General features: G+C 40.0%; 1 long non-coding RNA gene across 1 annotated transcript; it reads left to right on the top strand.

Moving 5' to 3' along the window:
* Window positions 1-2539: 2539 nt before the first annotated feature.
* LOC118923901 (uncharacterized) lies at window positions 2540-16073 on the top strand. The gene is made up of 2 exons (XR_005029381.2): window positions 2540-2618; window positions 15660-16073. It is a non-coding gene; the product is annotated as an uncharacterized LOC118923901 (long non-coding RNA).
* Window positions 16074-16398: the final 325 nt, after the last annotated feature.

Raw genomic sequence — 16398 nt, 5'->3', positions numbered from 1 at the left:
GCTCTCTCGTGGTCTCCTGGCCCTGTGGCTTTCCTCCTGCTGCTTGATCCAAAACTACTGTGGCCCATTTTCTACTTATCCTTGAGGAATTCCCTCATGCAGACCTTATTCTGAAACTTTCCCTGAAGGGCGCTCCTCCATTCTGTAGGTTCCCCTCTTGGGTTCCCCACCCACTCTCTTCTCATCACTGTGCTGGCACAGTGTTGTCCTGTAGCTCTCTGTCCCTGGCCTGTCCCCTCTGGTGTCTACACTTACCATAGGCCTGGACCTGTGTCTTTAATCTCGGCTTCTGTAGCCCCTGAGTAGATGCTCAATAAATATTTGCTCCTGAGATGAATGAATGTGCAAATGAATAAAAGAAGGTACAAAGGAATTCATTAACCTGCTGTTTGTGTGTGTGTCCCACACCCTGGCACTCCCCCACAGCTCCACATAGCAGAACTGAGACACAAACCAGCTTTTTGAATAACCTGGAGATAAACCGACACCCCCTTTTGAGGCTCCAAGCAGCAGAACATTATTTCTCTAAAATAAAGGGTATCTTGCATTTCCAGGAATGTGGCCAGGGGCCCCAGGTATAAAAATGGCAGACTGCTGGGTCTGGGTGGGGGAAGGAGCATCACTTGATTGCAGAGATTTTTCTTGGCACTCGTCAAAGAAGAGGATAGAGACATCTGCATGTCCCAGTGACATCACTTGGGCCTGCCTTGCACAACAGAGGAAAAACTGTCAGGGCAAATTTCCAGTTTATCTAGACATAGTTGGGCCAAAGCCAAGATTTACCACTCCTACTGGTCTCTACACTAAAAATGGCTCTTGCAGCACTGAATAAAACTGTCTGGCCAGAGCCAGACTCAGTGGGATTTGCAGCCGTGAATTCAAGGCACCATTGTCCTATCACCTTGTCCCTTTAAGCTTCTATTCCCCCCTCAGCTTCCACCCAAGGGAAGCACTCCCTTCAATTTGAGGGTAATCAACTGTAGGCATTTCTTTATACTTAAACTATACATATATGCACATATTCTTAAAACCATATAGCATTGTTTTATATTTGTTAATTTTAAGTTATATCACACTGTATGTATCATCTTTAATTTACTTAAACTTAATGTGTCTTCCCAACGTGATATTGTAAAATGTATCCACACTGGTATTTGTAGCTCTGCTCCCTTCATGGTGCCTCAGGCATTCCCGAGGGTGGTTTACCAAATCTCTTGGTTTATCAGTGTGACAGCCGCTGGTTCAAGATGTACTGCACATGTTACATGAGCCTGGTGAGCCGAGAAGCAGAGGATGCACTGCACACAAGGGCTGCTTGCCTCTCTCCTCTCAGGGCAAATGTGTACCTGGGGTTTTTATAGGGCCGGAGGCTACCTGTGGTGTGTTTTATCATTGGCAGACCAGGCGGTCTCATTTCCTGTGCTTTGTTCATGCCTTGAGTAAACAGTAGATTGTTGCCAGAAGAACACTAGGCTGCAAATCAGAGACCCAGATTCTTGTCCCCATTCATAGTAAGAGCCCACATGACCTCTGGCAAGCCTCAGTTTCCCACAGAGTTGATTTCCCTAAATTGCATAGATTAGAGGGAAACATGGGGCGCGTTTAGCAGGTGGATAGTGGTGAAATCATTGAAATTCATGCAGGGGGACCCAGTGGTGGTTTCTGCTAAGCCACTGCAAAGGGACTCTGAAGATGGAAGTTAAGGATATTGATAAGGGAAGATTGTCCGATTACCAAGTGGACCCACCATAATCACAAGAGTCCTTATCAGAGGGAAGCAGGAGGGGAAGAGTCAGAGAAGGAGAAGTGACACTGCGGGCGGGGAAGGGGGGAACAGGGAGACGCATACACAGACTGAGGGGAGAAGAGAGGGAGGGGATCTGCAGGTGCTATACTGCTGGCTTTAGGACAGAGAAAGGAGACAGGAGTGAAAGAATGCTGTCTCTTCTAGGCAGGAACAGATTCCCCCCCAGAGCACTCAGAAGGAATGCAGCCCTGCCAGCACCTCAACTGCGGGACTTCTGACTTCTAGAACCATAACATAACACATTTGTGTTGCTTTCAACAACTAAGTTTGTGGCAGTTTGTTACAGCAGCAATTGGAAATTAATGCAGGTGGTGAGTTAATCCCACATGGTAAATCCACTCTGGCATTTCTATGTCCTTAAGTCTCAATTCCTTCATGTGCCTAAGCCAAAGCGTGTCTGGCATCTGTCCGAGTCTTTTAGTGTGGGCTGCAACCTCCCGAGGCCACATTTCAGTCAACCCTCCAGCATTAAATGCTGAGAACCATTCTCAGTTACTTGAGCTAAACAATGAATCCAGAATCTCCACTAAGTTCCCCTAGTTGATAAATTCAGCCTAATCTAAAATTATGTTCTTTTCTTCTCGTGTATGACCTTTAGAATCCATTCCTACCCAGGCTTGCCTGGGTTCTACTGGTATTAGTTAGCAAACTCTGGCGATTCATTAAGTGTGTGAGCCTACTCCTCCCAGGTTAGACTTTGTACTTCTCCCCTGAGTCCTGCTGGGAGCCTTACTCTGGCATTGTCTGGAATGGAGAGATTAGGAATGAGGAGACAGGGAGAGGAGAGGACCCTGCCAGGTCCCTGGCGCAGGTGAGGGCTTTCCATAGTGGGGTAGGGGAGGAGTCTGCTTCTGCTGCTGAGGAAGATTCATTTGGGCTTGAATCTGCTCTAACATCCTTTTTCCAACCTGCTGTGTCCCAACACTGCCCTATTTTTACAAAACAGACTGCATGAGCCAGAAATGGACATCGCTGTCATTCAGCAACCCACGAAGATAGGCTGTGTCTGATTTTCAGATTCATCAGCCTGTGGCTACAAGACGTAAGACATGTTTTTTAGGGCATCAGTGGAAGTTCCTTGGTTCTCTGTTTCTTAAAAATAGAATTTAAACCCTCAGCTTATCTTTTATTTTTTTCATTAAGCTTTCTAGCATAGTTCAAAACAGGTAGCCCATATTCTGAAGGTAGGTTATCCTTGCTGCTTTCAAATCCAAGCACATAAGACCACCTTCCCAGATTCCCACATTTTCTTGGGAATGCTGATACTAATTACCAGCAGGGTAAAAGTTCAGCTTCCGAGAACAGAGCATGCTAGCTGGTGTTAAGAAAAGACTCTTACCACAGGCTATTAAACACATTCCTACATCATTAGGAAGGCTGCAGAAACAAACTTCGGGCTGTGCTTCTCCGAACAACGTTTAAATTATACTGCAGTGCCAGTGAAGGGTAAGAGCTGCTTCTGCACTGTCTGGTTCCAGAAGCACTCTGCCTCTGCTAGAATCCATACAGAAAGGAGGTCCATTGTCCACCTCAAAGTCAAATTCCAAGTAAATGTTTCTGCTCAGCAGACCTAAATCATATTAAAAAGCCTAATTGCAAGGGAGGCCCAAGAGATGCAATTTTTAACCTTCCAGCCTCTGCTGTAGGAAGACCGCGGGGAAAATCAACCCATGGTGTTGCTACCTCCCTGAGGATTCCTAACGAAGTGTCACGGGGACCCATCTGGGAAGCCGGGTAGTGGCAGCAACCAGAGCCCCATGAACTGCACTGCACTGGGGAGTTGGGGACTGCCAGTCATCTCTTCTGGGCAATCAGCTGGAGGGGAGTCAGAGCAAGTGCTGCGAGGAAGTTGTCTTGCAAGTGAGGAATTCTAAGTTACTTGGCTCAGAAATCTGAACTCTAAGTTGTGTTCCATTGCTATCTTCTGTGTTTGGGATTTCTCTTCGTAGTTACTTTTATCTTATTTCTTAAAATTCTCCATTTTATCTCAGAAAGAAAAGGAAAAAGATTTCTCTACTGTATTTAATATATATAGTGGGAGAAATAGTAAGAGGAATGAATGGGTCTTACCAGAGGGGAATTCCCTCTGACAAGCTTCTCAATTTAAGAATTCTCAGCTTATGTTGAGGTTGGCAAATGGCAAAATATATTGTTTTTATTTTGAAATTTGGATGTGTACAATTAACTAAGTGAAAGCCTGCATGCTATATGAATGCTAATTAATTACTCCTCATTTAAATAACAACAATTAAGACATTGTTCAAGCCATCCTGGTTTGCATATGCAAATTGTGTTTTTCTCTGCTACTGGAAACTCACTGATCACAGCTGCAAGGAAAAAATGTCTGATTTTTGAAGTTTCCATCAATCTTCACATGATAATGCTTAGTTATGCCGAATTAATTAGCAATTGCAACTTAGGAAATTTGACTTTCATTTATGTCTACCTTTAACTCCTAGAATTGTACAATTAATCCCTAAGAGAACTTGTGAAGAATAATCATTTAATAGTAAATCAAATGATAAAACATTTAAACTGGGAAGCAGCACATATGTGAATGAGTTTGAGAATGAGTGTGCTTCTGACAAATTGAACACACGGAGCCTTTTGATTTATAGAAGAGCAGCGATTCCAGAAAACCCCCAAGCAGTTCACATTGGCACAGATGCTCCAGTGACTAAGACTGTTCTTTCTTCTCTACACCTTTTTCCACTTGCCCGTAAGCATTTCTAAACCGTGTGCTGTTTTTTCTGCACTGAAATCATCAAGTGTGGGTAAAATTGTAACATTTCCAGAATATCTCGCCTGACTTTAGTACATCTGCTTATCAATAGGCGTTAAGAGGTGGAAAGAAGTATGGCTTTAGTGCATTTGCGTCATTCCTCAGGGGTGGAGAGAAGTTCATCTTCGTATCAATGGGTAATTACCTGGGCAACGGAGGGCTTATCTGTACCTGAGAGGTGAGGGGAGAGCCTGTCTTGCTGTTGGAGCAGGAGAGAGAGATGGGCCGGACTGCAGTTTTGTAAGCAATAAGCGGGTTTTAAACTTTATTTCTCCCTTTGACTGATTTTGGTTTTTAGAGGTATTTTGCCCCAGAATTTCCTTTCCCCGGACTTACATCAAGTTACCTCGGAATTGTACAATAAAACGAGAGAAAGGTCCTACTTAATCATAGCTGTATGGGGCCCTCAGGTGTTGTAACATCTCCCCCATTGGGCAACCAAACCCTGCTGTTCCCACTGCACACGCAAACATTTTTTCTCACCTCACACCAGAAAAATGAGTTTGGTCTCATTTCCTTGGATGTACATTTGATCTTAGTTAAGAAGCTATCTCGGAGCCCCCAAGCCCAAATCATGGTAAGAAATTATTTGCTTTTCCCCCTCAATTACTTGGTCTAGAAGCCAAATGAGCTCTAGAAGAATATTCGGGTATTTGTAAAAATCCAGTATGGATAATTCAGTAAAGGAAGAGAATCCAACTCCTTTCTCTCAATAAGCAGGGCCTGCCAAAAGCCACATGGTTCCTCTGGGTCTTAAACACTAGGTTATTGACATGAGCCCTCTCCAAGAGTCACAAGGTTAGCACATGTGGCTGAATATGTAACTCTTGTCTCAAAAAAGCCTTCTATCCTCTGTGCTATGCTATTGATTAATAATTTGTAATCTGCTAGCACATGTTCTTATGTTATACCCCTAAGACTGCTCCAGAGAGGAATTCTTTGTCAAACACCTCATCAATGGTAATTTAAGCTACAATTGTTTAATCGTAACAGTTGTTTGGAGAACAGATGTTCTTCTGAATAATCAATTTCGTTATTCATCTGCCCCTCCTATCTTTCACAGATAGGACTTATCAACTGCATAATTTCTCTTAATAATCAAGGAATTAATTGCATTGGGGGAAAAAGTTTCCTGAGACTAAGGGAGTTGAAATAAATTGTAACTGACTAGGTAAACTAATTTAAATATTTTAGTGACTCATTCGCTCTTTAAACTCATTCAGATGTTACCATTCAGTGCCTTCCTGAAAATGCATCTGTGGGCTCCTGAGCAGTGTTGGAGGTAGCAGCTTCAGTTGCTGATAACATCTGTCTCCAGAGTTGGACCACCTTCTTTGGCCTGGCTTCATTTCCTGGTTCTGTAAGGAGGGCAGTGTTTATCTTACCAGAATAAATGCTGACTCCTGTGAGAACCCACATAGGAAACACACAAGTTTTTAAATATCAGATTAATCAACTATGTTTAATAACATTCATCTAGGCACATGTAGTAACTTGCTTCCACACTGGTTTTGATCATCTATTCCAGAGAGAGCAAATTGGTTTATTTCATATGCCAATGCCATCAACTAATAAGAGCTTCCTGGAGCACTGCATTGAGAGGATTCCAAGGTCATATATGAAATGAATAGGAAAGAACGTAGGGTAGACGTCATCTTTGCCTGGTCTCATGGCTTTTGCTCTGGCCATTGCAACAGTAACCACCTGCACACAGGTGAGGCCTGACAGCCCTCACTTCAAATGCATCGTTTATCTCTTGTCCTGTGTCTGAGGGCATCTTCACTCCTGTTGTGAGGGATGTCTGCAGGAGCCAGGCCACCCATCCCTGTGCAAATTGCAGGGGTAGCCCTTGACCTTGGGCTAGGAGGCAATGGCTAAAGACCACATTTCTGCATTGGACAAGCAACTCTGAGGAACATTCCACACTATGCCCCAGATGATCCTTGGGCTAAGCCTCCATTGCCCAGAGTGTAACCAACTCAGCGCACCCGCCCTCTTTCCCTCTCCACAGCTCCCCACTTCTTGAAGTAAATTATTTCCATAGGAATTCTTATTTCTAGTTCTGCTTTTTTGGGAAATTCAAGCTAAGAAAAAGACACCATGCTTAATTATTGGGATTTAGGCACAAGGGAAGGATTCCAGGGCAGTTACAGCTCTAAGCCAGAGTTGCCATGCCTAATTTCTTCTGCTCCTTATAATGATTTAAACTCTAATCAATAACTGGGTAGCTAACTCCCCAGGTGGTTGGTCAGCTGGAAATTGTTGTTACGTAAGATTTAGCCTTTTCCTTTGGATATATTGTCAGAAGTGGAATTGCTAGATCATATGGTAGTTCTATTTTTAATTTTTAAGGAATCTCTATATTGTTTTTCATACTAGCTGTACCAATTTACATTCCCACCAGCAGTAGATGATGGTTCCCTTTTCTCCATGTCCTCACCAGCTTTTGTTATCTCTTGTCTTTTTTTAGTAGACATCCTAATAGATGTAAGGTGATACTCCAGTTTGGTTTTGATTTGATGATTAGTGATGCTGAACATCATTTCGTATACCTATCGGACATTATATGTCTTCTTTGGAAAAATGTCTACTAAGATCCTTTGCCCATTTTTAAAATTGGGTTGTTTGGGTTTTGTTTGTTGTTTGCTACTGAGTTGTAAGAGTTCTTTATATTTTTTGGATATTAATTCTTTATTGGAAATATGGCTTGCAAGTATTTTCTCCCATTCCATAGGTTACCTTTTTATTTTGTTGATGATTTCCTTTCCTGTGCAGAAACCTTTTTGTTTGATGTGGTCCCACTTGTTTATTTTTTACATTATAGCCTTTGCCTTTGGTGGCAAATCCAAAAAATCATTCCCAAGATGAGTATCAAGGTGCTTACCCCTTATGTTTTCTTCTAGGAGTTTTATGGTATCAGGTCTTACATTAACTCTTTAATCCATTTTCAATTGATTGTTGTGTACAATGTAAGATAAGGATCCTATTTCATTCTTTTGCATGTGGATATTCAGTTTTTCCAGCACCATTTATTGAAGAGACTATCCTTTCTCGTTGTGCATTCTTTGTGCCTACATTGAAAATAAATGGACTATTACGTTTGTTTTTTCTCCTGGGCTCTTTATTCTACCCTATTGGTCTCTGTGTCTATTTTTAGGCCAGTACCATACTGTTTTGATTACTATAACTTTGTAATATCCTTTGCAATCAGGAAGTGTGATGCCTCTAGCCTTCTTGTTCCAGATTGCTTTACCTGGTCAGGGCATGAAGCACAGGTTAGTGGGATCTGCACACCTTTGATAGTTTAGAGCCCTGCCCACTATTCTCCCAGGCCCTCTCCACTTCTCAGCCATGCAGCTCACCTCCACTTTCCCCATTGGATTTTCAGGGGACACAGTGAAGACAGGAATGGAGTGGGGAAGATTAAATTAATGGGAAGAGAAAGATTTTTCAGGCTTGACTCAGATCCTCACATGCATGAATTTGATGCAGGGGTGAGTGAAAGGGAGGACCAACGGTGAGTCTTAATAGGTTTTGCTTGTACACCTGGATAAATGGCAAGACCCCTTTGCTGTAATGGAGAAGACTGTGGGATGTGGTTCAGGCATCTGCTCTGGCCATGCTACACTGAGAGACCTTAATGTACACTGGAGGTGTCAGGTGGACAGTTGGATAAGTATTTATTTATTAAGGTCAATATAAGGTTCAATGATATAAACCTACTCTGGGAAAGATTGCTGCCAAGACCACTGGATTCCTGTCATTAGCTGGTTGCCTCACTCCCACACCAGTGGGAAAGTTTCCTGGGAAGTGCAATCAAGGCCTATTTCCTTAGTGAGCAAAGGTGAGGTTAGGTTTAGTTCAGGTCTATAATTCCTTAATCTCAATTCCAAAAATAAAAAAACCTCAGGAAACTAAGTATTTTTTGTAAGTTTGATGCCAAACTTCACTTAGTAAACAGTCTGTCTGTAATCTTTATTCCACTTATTGTGAATATTCAACTTTGGATTTTTGCCCTAGACTTCACTAGGGGTAGAGTACAGTATACAGGATTTGCCCATAATAGCTTCCTGAAACAAAAAGTTAAAACAATCTGTATTCTGAAGTATGTGCCTCAAGAGTTTTGGGAAAGGATTCATAGAATTCTGCCACAATGAATGTAATTGCTGTACCCATTTCTTAGGAACATATGCTACTCAAGAGTTCTGGAATACTTCTATTAATACTAAGGTACTCTCTCCCTAAGACATGATACTTGACTACTGTTTAGCTCTGTCTTTTTCCCCTGATATATTCCATGATTTTTTTCTAGAATCGATTCAACTCATCATTCATCTGTTCTAACTACAGTGACCATATTTTTGGAATTGCAAATTACCATATCATCTGAATTGTAGTGTATTGCCTCTTAATTACAAAACTAATCATGGCTGATTTAAGCAGAGAAGACATTTATTGAAGGATATTTTTTAGCACACAGAATTTCCAGGAAGGCCATGGACTCACGCTTGGACATGCAGCCAGGAACAATACACACATTATCTTTCAGGACTAGAGACACTATTGTGGCTACTCCTGGTATATAAGCCCTCAGCTCACTGTGCCCAGGATTCTGCTGTTGGAGACTTAAGGTGGTGTGATAATTACTGCCTTTCCTCATCTGAGTTCTGAACAAGGTAGAGAAAGAAGTGGCAAATGGAGAACAAATCTCTCTATTCCTAATAATGGGAAGTCAGAACCCTAAGCTTAGTATGACAGTCCTATGAGGGTGCTAAGTAAACTCCAGAACGGGGAGGATTTATACACCTAAGAGCTGTGTCAGTGGACAAGGCCGACCTCTCCCAACAGGGCAGTCTGTCCAACATGATGCCCATGGACAGGCCTACTCCCAAAAGGAAAAGAGGAACTCAGGAGGTGCTCTGGCTCCAAGTACAGACAGATTCTGAGGTCCTGTGGGGTTAGGTCAGCAACCTATTAATTTTAGGAGGGCAAATGAGCCCATACACAAGGTAAATGACTAGTTGTGTTATAACGGGCCTCTATGAGTCCATAAAGCTTTCCAAGGGGAGACAATCCTGTGGACAGGATCTGGAAGAATGAGGTAGCTTTCTCTGAGGAAAGAAGTCCAAGTCACTCCAGAAAGCACTAACAGCGTGTGCAAAGAGAAGAAGCTGCACAAGTCCATGTGCTGGGAAAATGTGGAGACATCCTCTCCAGGTGGAGTAGCAGCACATGGGTGGCAGGGAAAAGGGGACAGTCAGACCTAGGTGGTGATACCAGTAGCCACAATTATTGGCATTACATTTGGAAAGAAAACTGCAAACTCTATTTTCTGATCGCACCCTCTCCATAGTCCATCCTACGTAAAGGAGTTTTCAGTAGAGCCACTGACTTTGCTTATTTGGTTCTTAAATTACCTCCTGTTCCTGCTGATGCACATGTAGAGAATTCACATATGTTGCTGATATTTTCAACTTAGCCATGTGGGTTTTGAACAGCGACTGGTTTTGTCTTTTGTGAGAAAAATACTTGCTTTCACAGCATCCTTGGAAGAAGACACTATAAGATCAAGGTATTTTTGTCAGATGCCTCAAGCTAGTGATTGAAATCACAGTTTGCTAGGTACCTTTTGTCTTCCTTTCTAATGATGGAGGCATGTCAACCATAGGTAAATATTGTTGATTTTCTTTCATTTTCAGAGAAAAACAGCTCTTGAAAGTAAGGTTATAATGTTTCTGAGGTGCTTTTTTGTTATTTTTTTATAGGTTAAAAAAAAGTCACTGTATCTTTTCCACATGCACAAAGCTTTTTATTTAACAGAAACATTACCACAATACCATCAAAGACAACATGCTTATTAATGAGTATTAGGGAGTTTGCTAATTTCTGGAATTTTTATCAATTGTATAATCTCTGCCTAAGGAAATCTAATTAAGTATTAAAATACTTTTTTCCAGTGATTAGTTGAGGGCTATTTATAGGCTGGGTTGCTGATATAATAGAATCATAATGATCATTTCCTAAAAGCTTAAATAACTGAATCTTGAAGAATTAAACAAAGCAGAATGGGAAGACCAAGATAAAAGTTACTGTATAGTTCACATTGCCTGAGGGAATTTTTAAGTGGTTGAGTAGAAAGCAGATATCCCAAATGATTTGAGGAAAAACATGTGAAACAAATAATTTTGTTTGTTATTTTCTGTTGGAGTCAGAGGGAAAGTGGAGAAACCAAATCTGTGGAAATTGACTTGGCTGACCCTAAATGAAATGAATTAGAATTTGTTTCCTATTTAAATTTAAAGATTTAATGGAGACATTTAAATTCTAACCAATGTTATTTCTACAGGCAGAGCCTATCACAATTGCTGAAATTATACTAGGAAATTAGCTGATGCCTTATTGTACAAAAGTAAGTCCTTTAATTTTTTAATATGGAAAATGAAACTTTAAAAATGTTAAGCTTCATATAATTGGTCACTTACTATAGGTGTTTTATAGACATAATTCTTATAATAGACTATGAGGTAGTCTATGGTATGTCTCCCATTTTACGTAAAAAGAAAACTGAGGGTCAGAAGGAATACACAATTTGCCAAAATCCCATGGCCTAAAGAATGGTGTGGATTTGGATAAGCTTTGACTCCCAGACTGTATTCTGATAGCCTTCCCATGGGACACAGTACACAGTCAATGAATATTTGTTGAGTGGATGAATTATTTGTTTAGAATTAAAAACATAAAGTAAAAAGGAAGAAATAGTAAAATGAAATTAAAAAGAGGTAGGTATTTGAGTCCATCCTCCCACTGCAGATCTTAAAGCCTTTTTCTTGCTCCATCCTTCCCTGCCTGATTTTTTTATCATTTCAACTCTGTGATACATGAAATGGCTATGCCTTTAATGCTTTGTAAACATTTTAGAAGCATCTTCTAAGTCTTAGAATCTAGAGGTAATCATTTCTGGAAAACACAGTGACTTTGTTCAGAAAAACCACTGGTATTCAGGCTGGAAGCTTCAGGCTCAAACAATTGCCTTTGTCTCCCCTGCTTTCAAGTATTGTTTAAAGTTCTCACATCCACTTTTTATTCTTCCCAAGATTTGGGTGAGCAGTTGTGTAGTTCAAGAGCAGATTGTGCTCTTTTTGTTTCCCTCTATGGCCCAAGAGACGTTCTTACTACTCTTGATCCAAAAGGCTCAAGCATTGTTGGTAGCAGCTTGAATCCACAAATAGTCAAGAGGAGCCTACTGCTTATGGAGTTCTTATTCTGATCTTCATCTCCCTCTACAGTCTAGTCCCAACCTATCTTCCCAAACGTATCTCCTTTTATTTCCATAAATGTCTTCTCCCCTAAACTAGCTAGCTAATTATTTTAATTAATTCTTGACCATGCCATGAACATCCATCCCCGTGCTGCACGTTTGCTCGAACCCTCCTCAGACTGGAATATCCTTCCTGCTGCTCTGACCATCTAGCCCTTTTCCTTACCTCCACATTCCACCTTTCCCTGAAGAGTTGCTCTAAAAATAATGAGCCTTCCTTTTGTCATATAGAATTTGCTATTTCCTATCATTGTTTTGACTTTTGCCCTTGGGTCTTTAGCATTTACATTTTATTTTTGTCTTGTAAGCAGGTGGGGTTTCTCCCCTACTTAATCCTCCCCAACATTTAGATAGTATTTGGAAAAGTACACACCCAGATAAGTTACTGGTATGGTTAATGACAATGAGAAAGAGCAATTTGTCTTGCTTTTTAAAGATAATGAACCAAAGATTGAACTGATAACAAAAGCTGGTGAGGATATGGAGAAAAGGGAACAGTCATCTACTGCTGGTGGGAATGTAAATTGGTGCAGCTAGTATGGAAAACAATATAGAGGTTCCTCAAAAATTAAAAATAGAACTACTATATGATCTAGCAATTCTACTCTGACAATATATCCAAAGGAAGCAAACTTGAAGAGATATTTATCTGTGCTCCCATGTTCATTGCAGCATTATTCACAGTAGCCAAGGTACGGGAACAACCTAAGTGTTTGTCAATGGATGCATGGATTAGGAAGGCATGGTATGTATACAAAATGGAATATTATTCAGCTTTAGAAAAGAAGGAAACCCTGTTATTTGTAACAACATGAATAAATATGGAGGGCATTATGCTAAGTGAAATAACTGAGACACAGGAAGACAAATACTGCATGATCTCACTTACATGTGGAGTCTGAAAAACCAAAGTCAAACTCATAGGAAGAGACATCAGAAAATTGGTTCCAGGGGCTGGGGAATGTGGGGCAGAGGTTGGTTGAAACATACAAACTTTCAGTTATAAGATGAATAAGTTCTGAGGATGTAATGCTCAGCAGAGGGCCTATGGTTAATAATGCACTTGGTATTGTACACTTGAAATCTGCTAAGAGACTAGATCTTAAACATTCTCACCAAAAAAGCCCCCAAAACAAAAGGTTACTATGCAAGTGATGGATATGTTAGTTAACTTGATTATGGAATCATTTCACAGTGTATATGTGTACCAAATCATCAGGTTCTACACTCTAAATATATTACAATTTATTTGTCAATTATACCACAATAAATCTGCAGCAAATAATTTTCAGTCTCTGCCCCATCTATCCTATTATTTTAACAACTACTTTTTAGCTATAACTTACTTATTGCTGTAATAAAATCTATTAATTTGTATATATTAGTTTTGTATGCAATAACCTAAACTTTCTAAACCTTCTAAACTTAGTTTTCTAAGTACATAATCATCTCATCTACACATCATAATAAGTGATTTTTCCCTTTCCAATCTGTATACATTTCTTTCTTTCCTCATCTTACTCTCCTGGCCAGAACTTCCAGTATAATATTGAAATATGGTAAAAGCAAACATTTTTGCCTTGTTCCTGATTTAAAGGGGAAAGTTTTCAGTGTTTGGTCATTAACTCATTTCTAGGTTATTTTAGATAATCTTTGTCAGATTAAAGAAATACTCTTCCATAACTAAGCTAAGAATTTCATCATGGAGGAAGTCAAGTTGCATCAATTGTTTTTCTACATTTCATAAAATGAGTGCAGTTTTTCTCTTTTAATCTGTTATTGTTGTGATTTACATTGATTTTCTAATGTTAAATTAATCTTGCACTTTTAGATAAACCCAATAGGTAATGATGGATTATAGTTTTTAAATATTACTGGAATAGTTTTGCTCATAAGTCACATCTGTATTAATGGGTAATATTGGACTGTAATATTCTGTATGTCCCTCTTAAATTTGACAGATGAATTAATAAAGAACAGTGGTAAATACATACAATGGAATATTATTCAGCCTTGAAAAAAGGGAGATCTTGTCATGTGACAACATGGATGAAGTTGGAGGACGTCATGCTGAGTGAAAGAAGCCAGACACAGAAAGACAAATACTGCATGATTCCACTTACAGGGATCTAAAATAGTTGAATTTAGAGAAATAAACAGTAAGGTGGTTCCCAGGGACTGGGGGCCAGAGAAGGGGGAAACAGGGAGTTGCTATTCAACAGGTATAAAGTGTCAGGTACACAAGATGATCTTCTGGACAACACTGTGCCTGTAGTTAACAATACTGTATTATGAACTTAAACTTAGGTTACGAGAATAGATTGGTGTTAATAAAAATTTTTAAGAATAAGAACTTTCATTAGTCTCCTGAAATATGTTGGGATAATGTATCCTAGTTTATATTCTATTCAAGAATGGTTATAATATTTCAATTATTTAGTTCATTTTATTATTTTTAACAAATGTATTCAGGAATCATTTATGTTCAGTACAGTTCATACATTTTAACAGTGCAAATCAAGGACTTTTGCCAAATGTATATCATATAACCATCACCCAATCAAGATAGAGCATTTACGTCTCTCCAGAAAGGTCTCCTAGGTCTCTGTGTAGTCAAACTCCATTCCCAAGCCCCTACCCCAGGAAACCATGATCTGATTTCTATCAACATAGAGAAAAGAGTTGCCTGCTTTAGCAGTTCAGGTTAAGTGGAGCCACATGGTATATACTCTTCTGCATTTGGCTTCTTCCATTCAGCATAATGTTGAACAACTTTGCCCTGCACAAGTTATATGCAGAAGGTTTTTGTGGCGGCAGCACCAAAGCCATGCTCCAGACTAGTAGGAATGATCCACACCATACAAGTTCCCTATGTGAGTCTGTTCTGTAGACATTAGTTCTGCATGTGCAAGTCCACACTTACAGGCATCCTGTCTGCCTACTGCCTTTGACAGTCCTTCTCCAAATGCTATGGATTATTATTTGTTTTTTTAGTGTAGTGTAGTTGACATACAATATTAGTTTCAGGTGTACAACATAGTGATTCGATAATTATATACATTACAAAATGTTTACCATAAGAAATGTAGTTATGATCTGGCACCATACAGAGTTATCACAATATTATTGACTATTTTCTCTATACCATATTTTTCATCCCTGCAACTAGTTTGTTTGATAATTGAAAATTGGTACCTCTTTATCTCCCTCTCACCTACTTTGCCCAATCTACCTATCCCCACCTACACTCCTCTGGCAATACCAGTTTTTGTTCTCTGCATTTTCAAGTCTGTTTCTGCTGCTGTTTGTTCATTTTTTTTGCTTTTCAGATTCCACATATAAGTGAAATTATCTAGTATTTGTCTTTCTCTGCCTGACCTATTTCATTTAGCGTAATACCCTCTGGATCCATCTGTGTTGTCACAATGACAAGATTTCATTCCTTCTTTATGGCTGAGTAATAGTCCATTGTGCCTATGTACCACCTCTTCTTTATCCATCCACCTATTGATGGACACTTTGGTTGCTTCCATGTCTTGGCTATTGTAGATGATGTAGTGGTAAACATAAAGATGCATATGTCTTTTCAAATTGCTATCTTTGTTTTCTTTGGATTAATACCAAGAAGTACAGTTACTTCTTTGAGTAAACACCCAGAAGTGGGTTGTATTTCATAATTTTTTGCTATTTATGCTATGGTTTAGATGTGGTTAAGGTTTCATTGTTGCTGCTGTTTTCACTGTTGTTTTCAGGCTGCTTCTGAGAGGAGGAACCAGCACTATTTTACTCTGCCAATGTTGATACTGGAAATCTCAACCTGAGTATCCTCAGTGAGAGCTTGCTGTTCTCTCCACCTGGAAGACTCTGCTGCTCCATGCCTCCTTTCTAGGCATCCAAATGCCCACTTACTCCTTATGCAGGTCTCCAGAAGTGCCCCACCTTCCCAGGCTTTCCCACACCACCTCAGCACTTTATACCTCAATCACATCTCCCTCTGGTCTCTTCTTTGCAGCATTTATCATCACCTGACATGACCCTGTTCCACTGTTTGCTTGATTGCAATCTCTTCCCCTGCCAGAATGTAAGAAATATCTTGAAATAGTTCCTGATGCCAAAAAGGTTTTCATAAATTTGTGAATGAGCATATTAAAAAAATGATTAATTGACTTTCTGATTAATCAGTCACCTATTAGCTTCTTTAACATAAACTGGGCACCAAGGAACTGGTCTTTCGGGATAGATTTCGACTCCATCAAAACCATGAATATGCAAAGTCAAGGGGATTTGGGGACAACGTGGTATCTAGTGGAAGAAGCCACGAGTCTGCCTCTGTCTCTCTCACCCAGACCTGTAGCCTGATGCAAACCTAGAAGCATGCCAGTCTCAGCAGCAGCCGTCATTTTAAGATCCTTCACTGGCAGGTCACTTTTCTGGTTAACAAAACCTTTAATTCTAGGAGGGAATATTTTTCTGAAACTATTTCCAAAGTAT

Source organism: Manis pentadactyla, chromosome 3 (genome assembly GCF_030020395.1).
Source record: "Manis pentadactyla isolate mManPen7 chromosome 3, mManPen7.hap1, whole genome shotgun sequence".
NCBI lineage: Eukaryota > Metazoa > Chordata > Mammalia > Pholidota > Manidae > Manis > Manis pentadactyla.
This window is presented reverse-complemented; position numbering and strand designations above follow the sequence as displayed.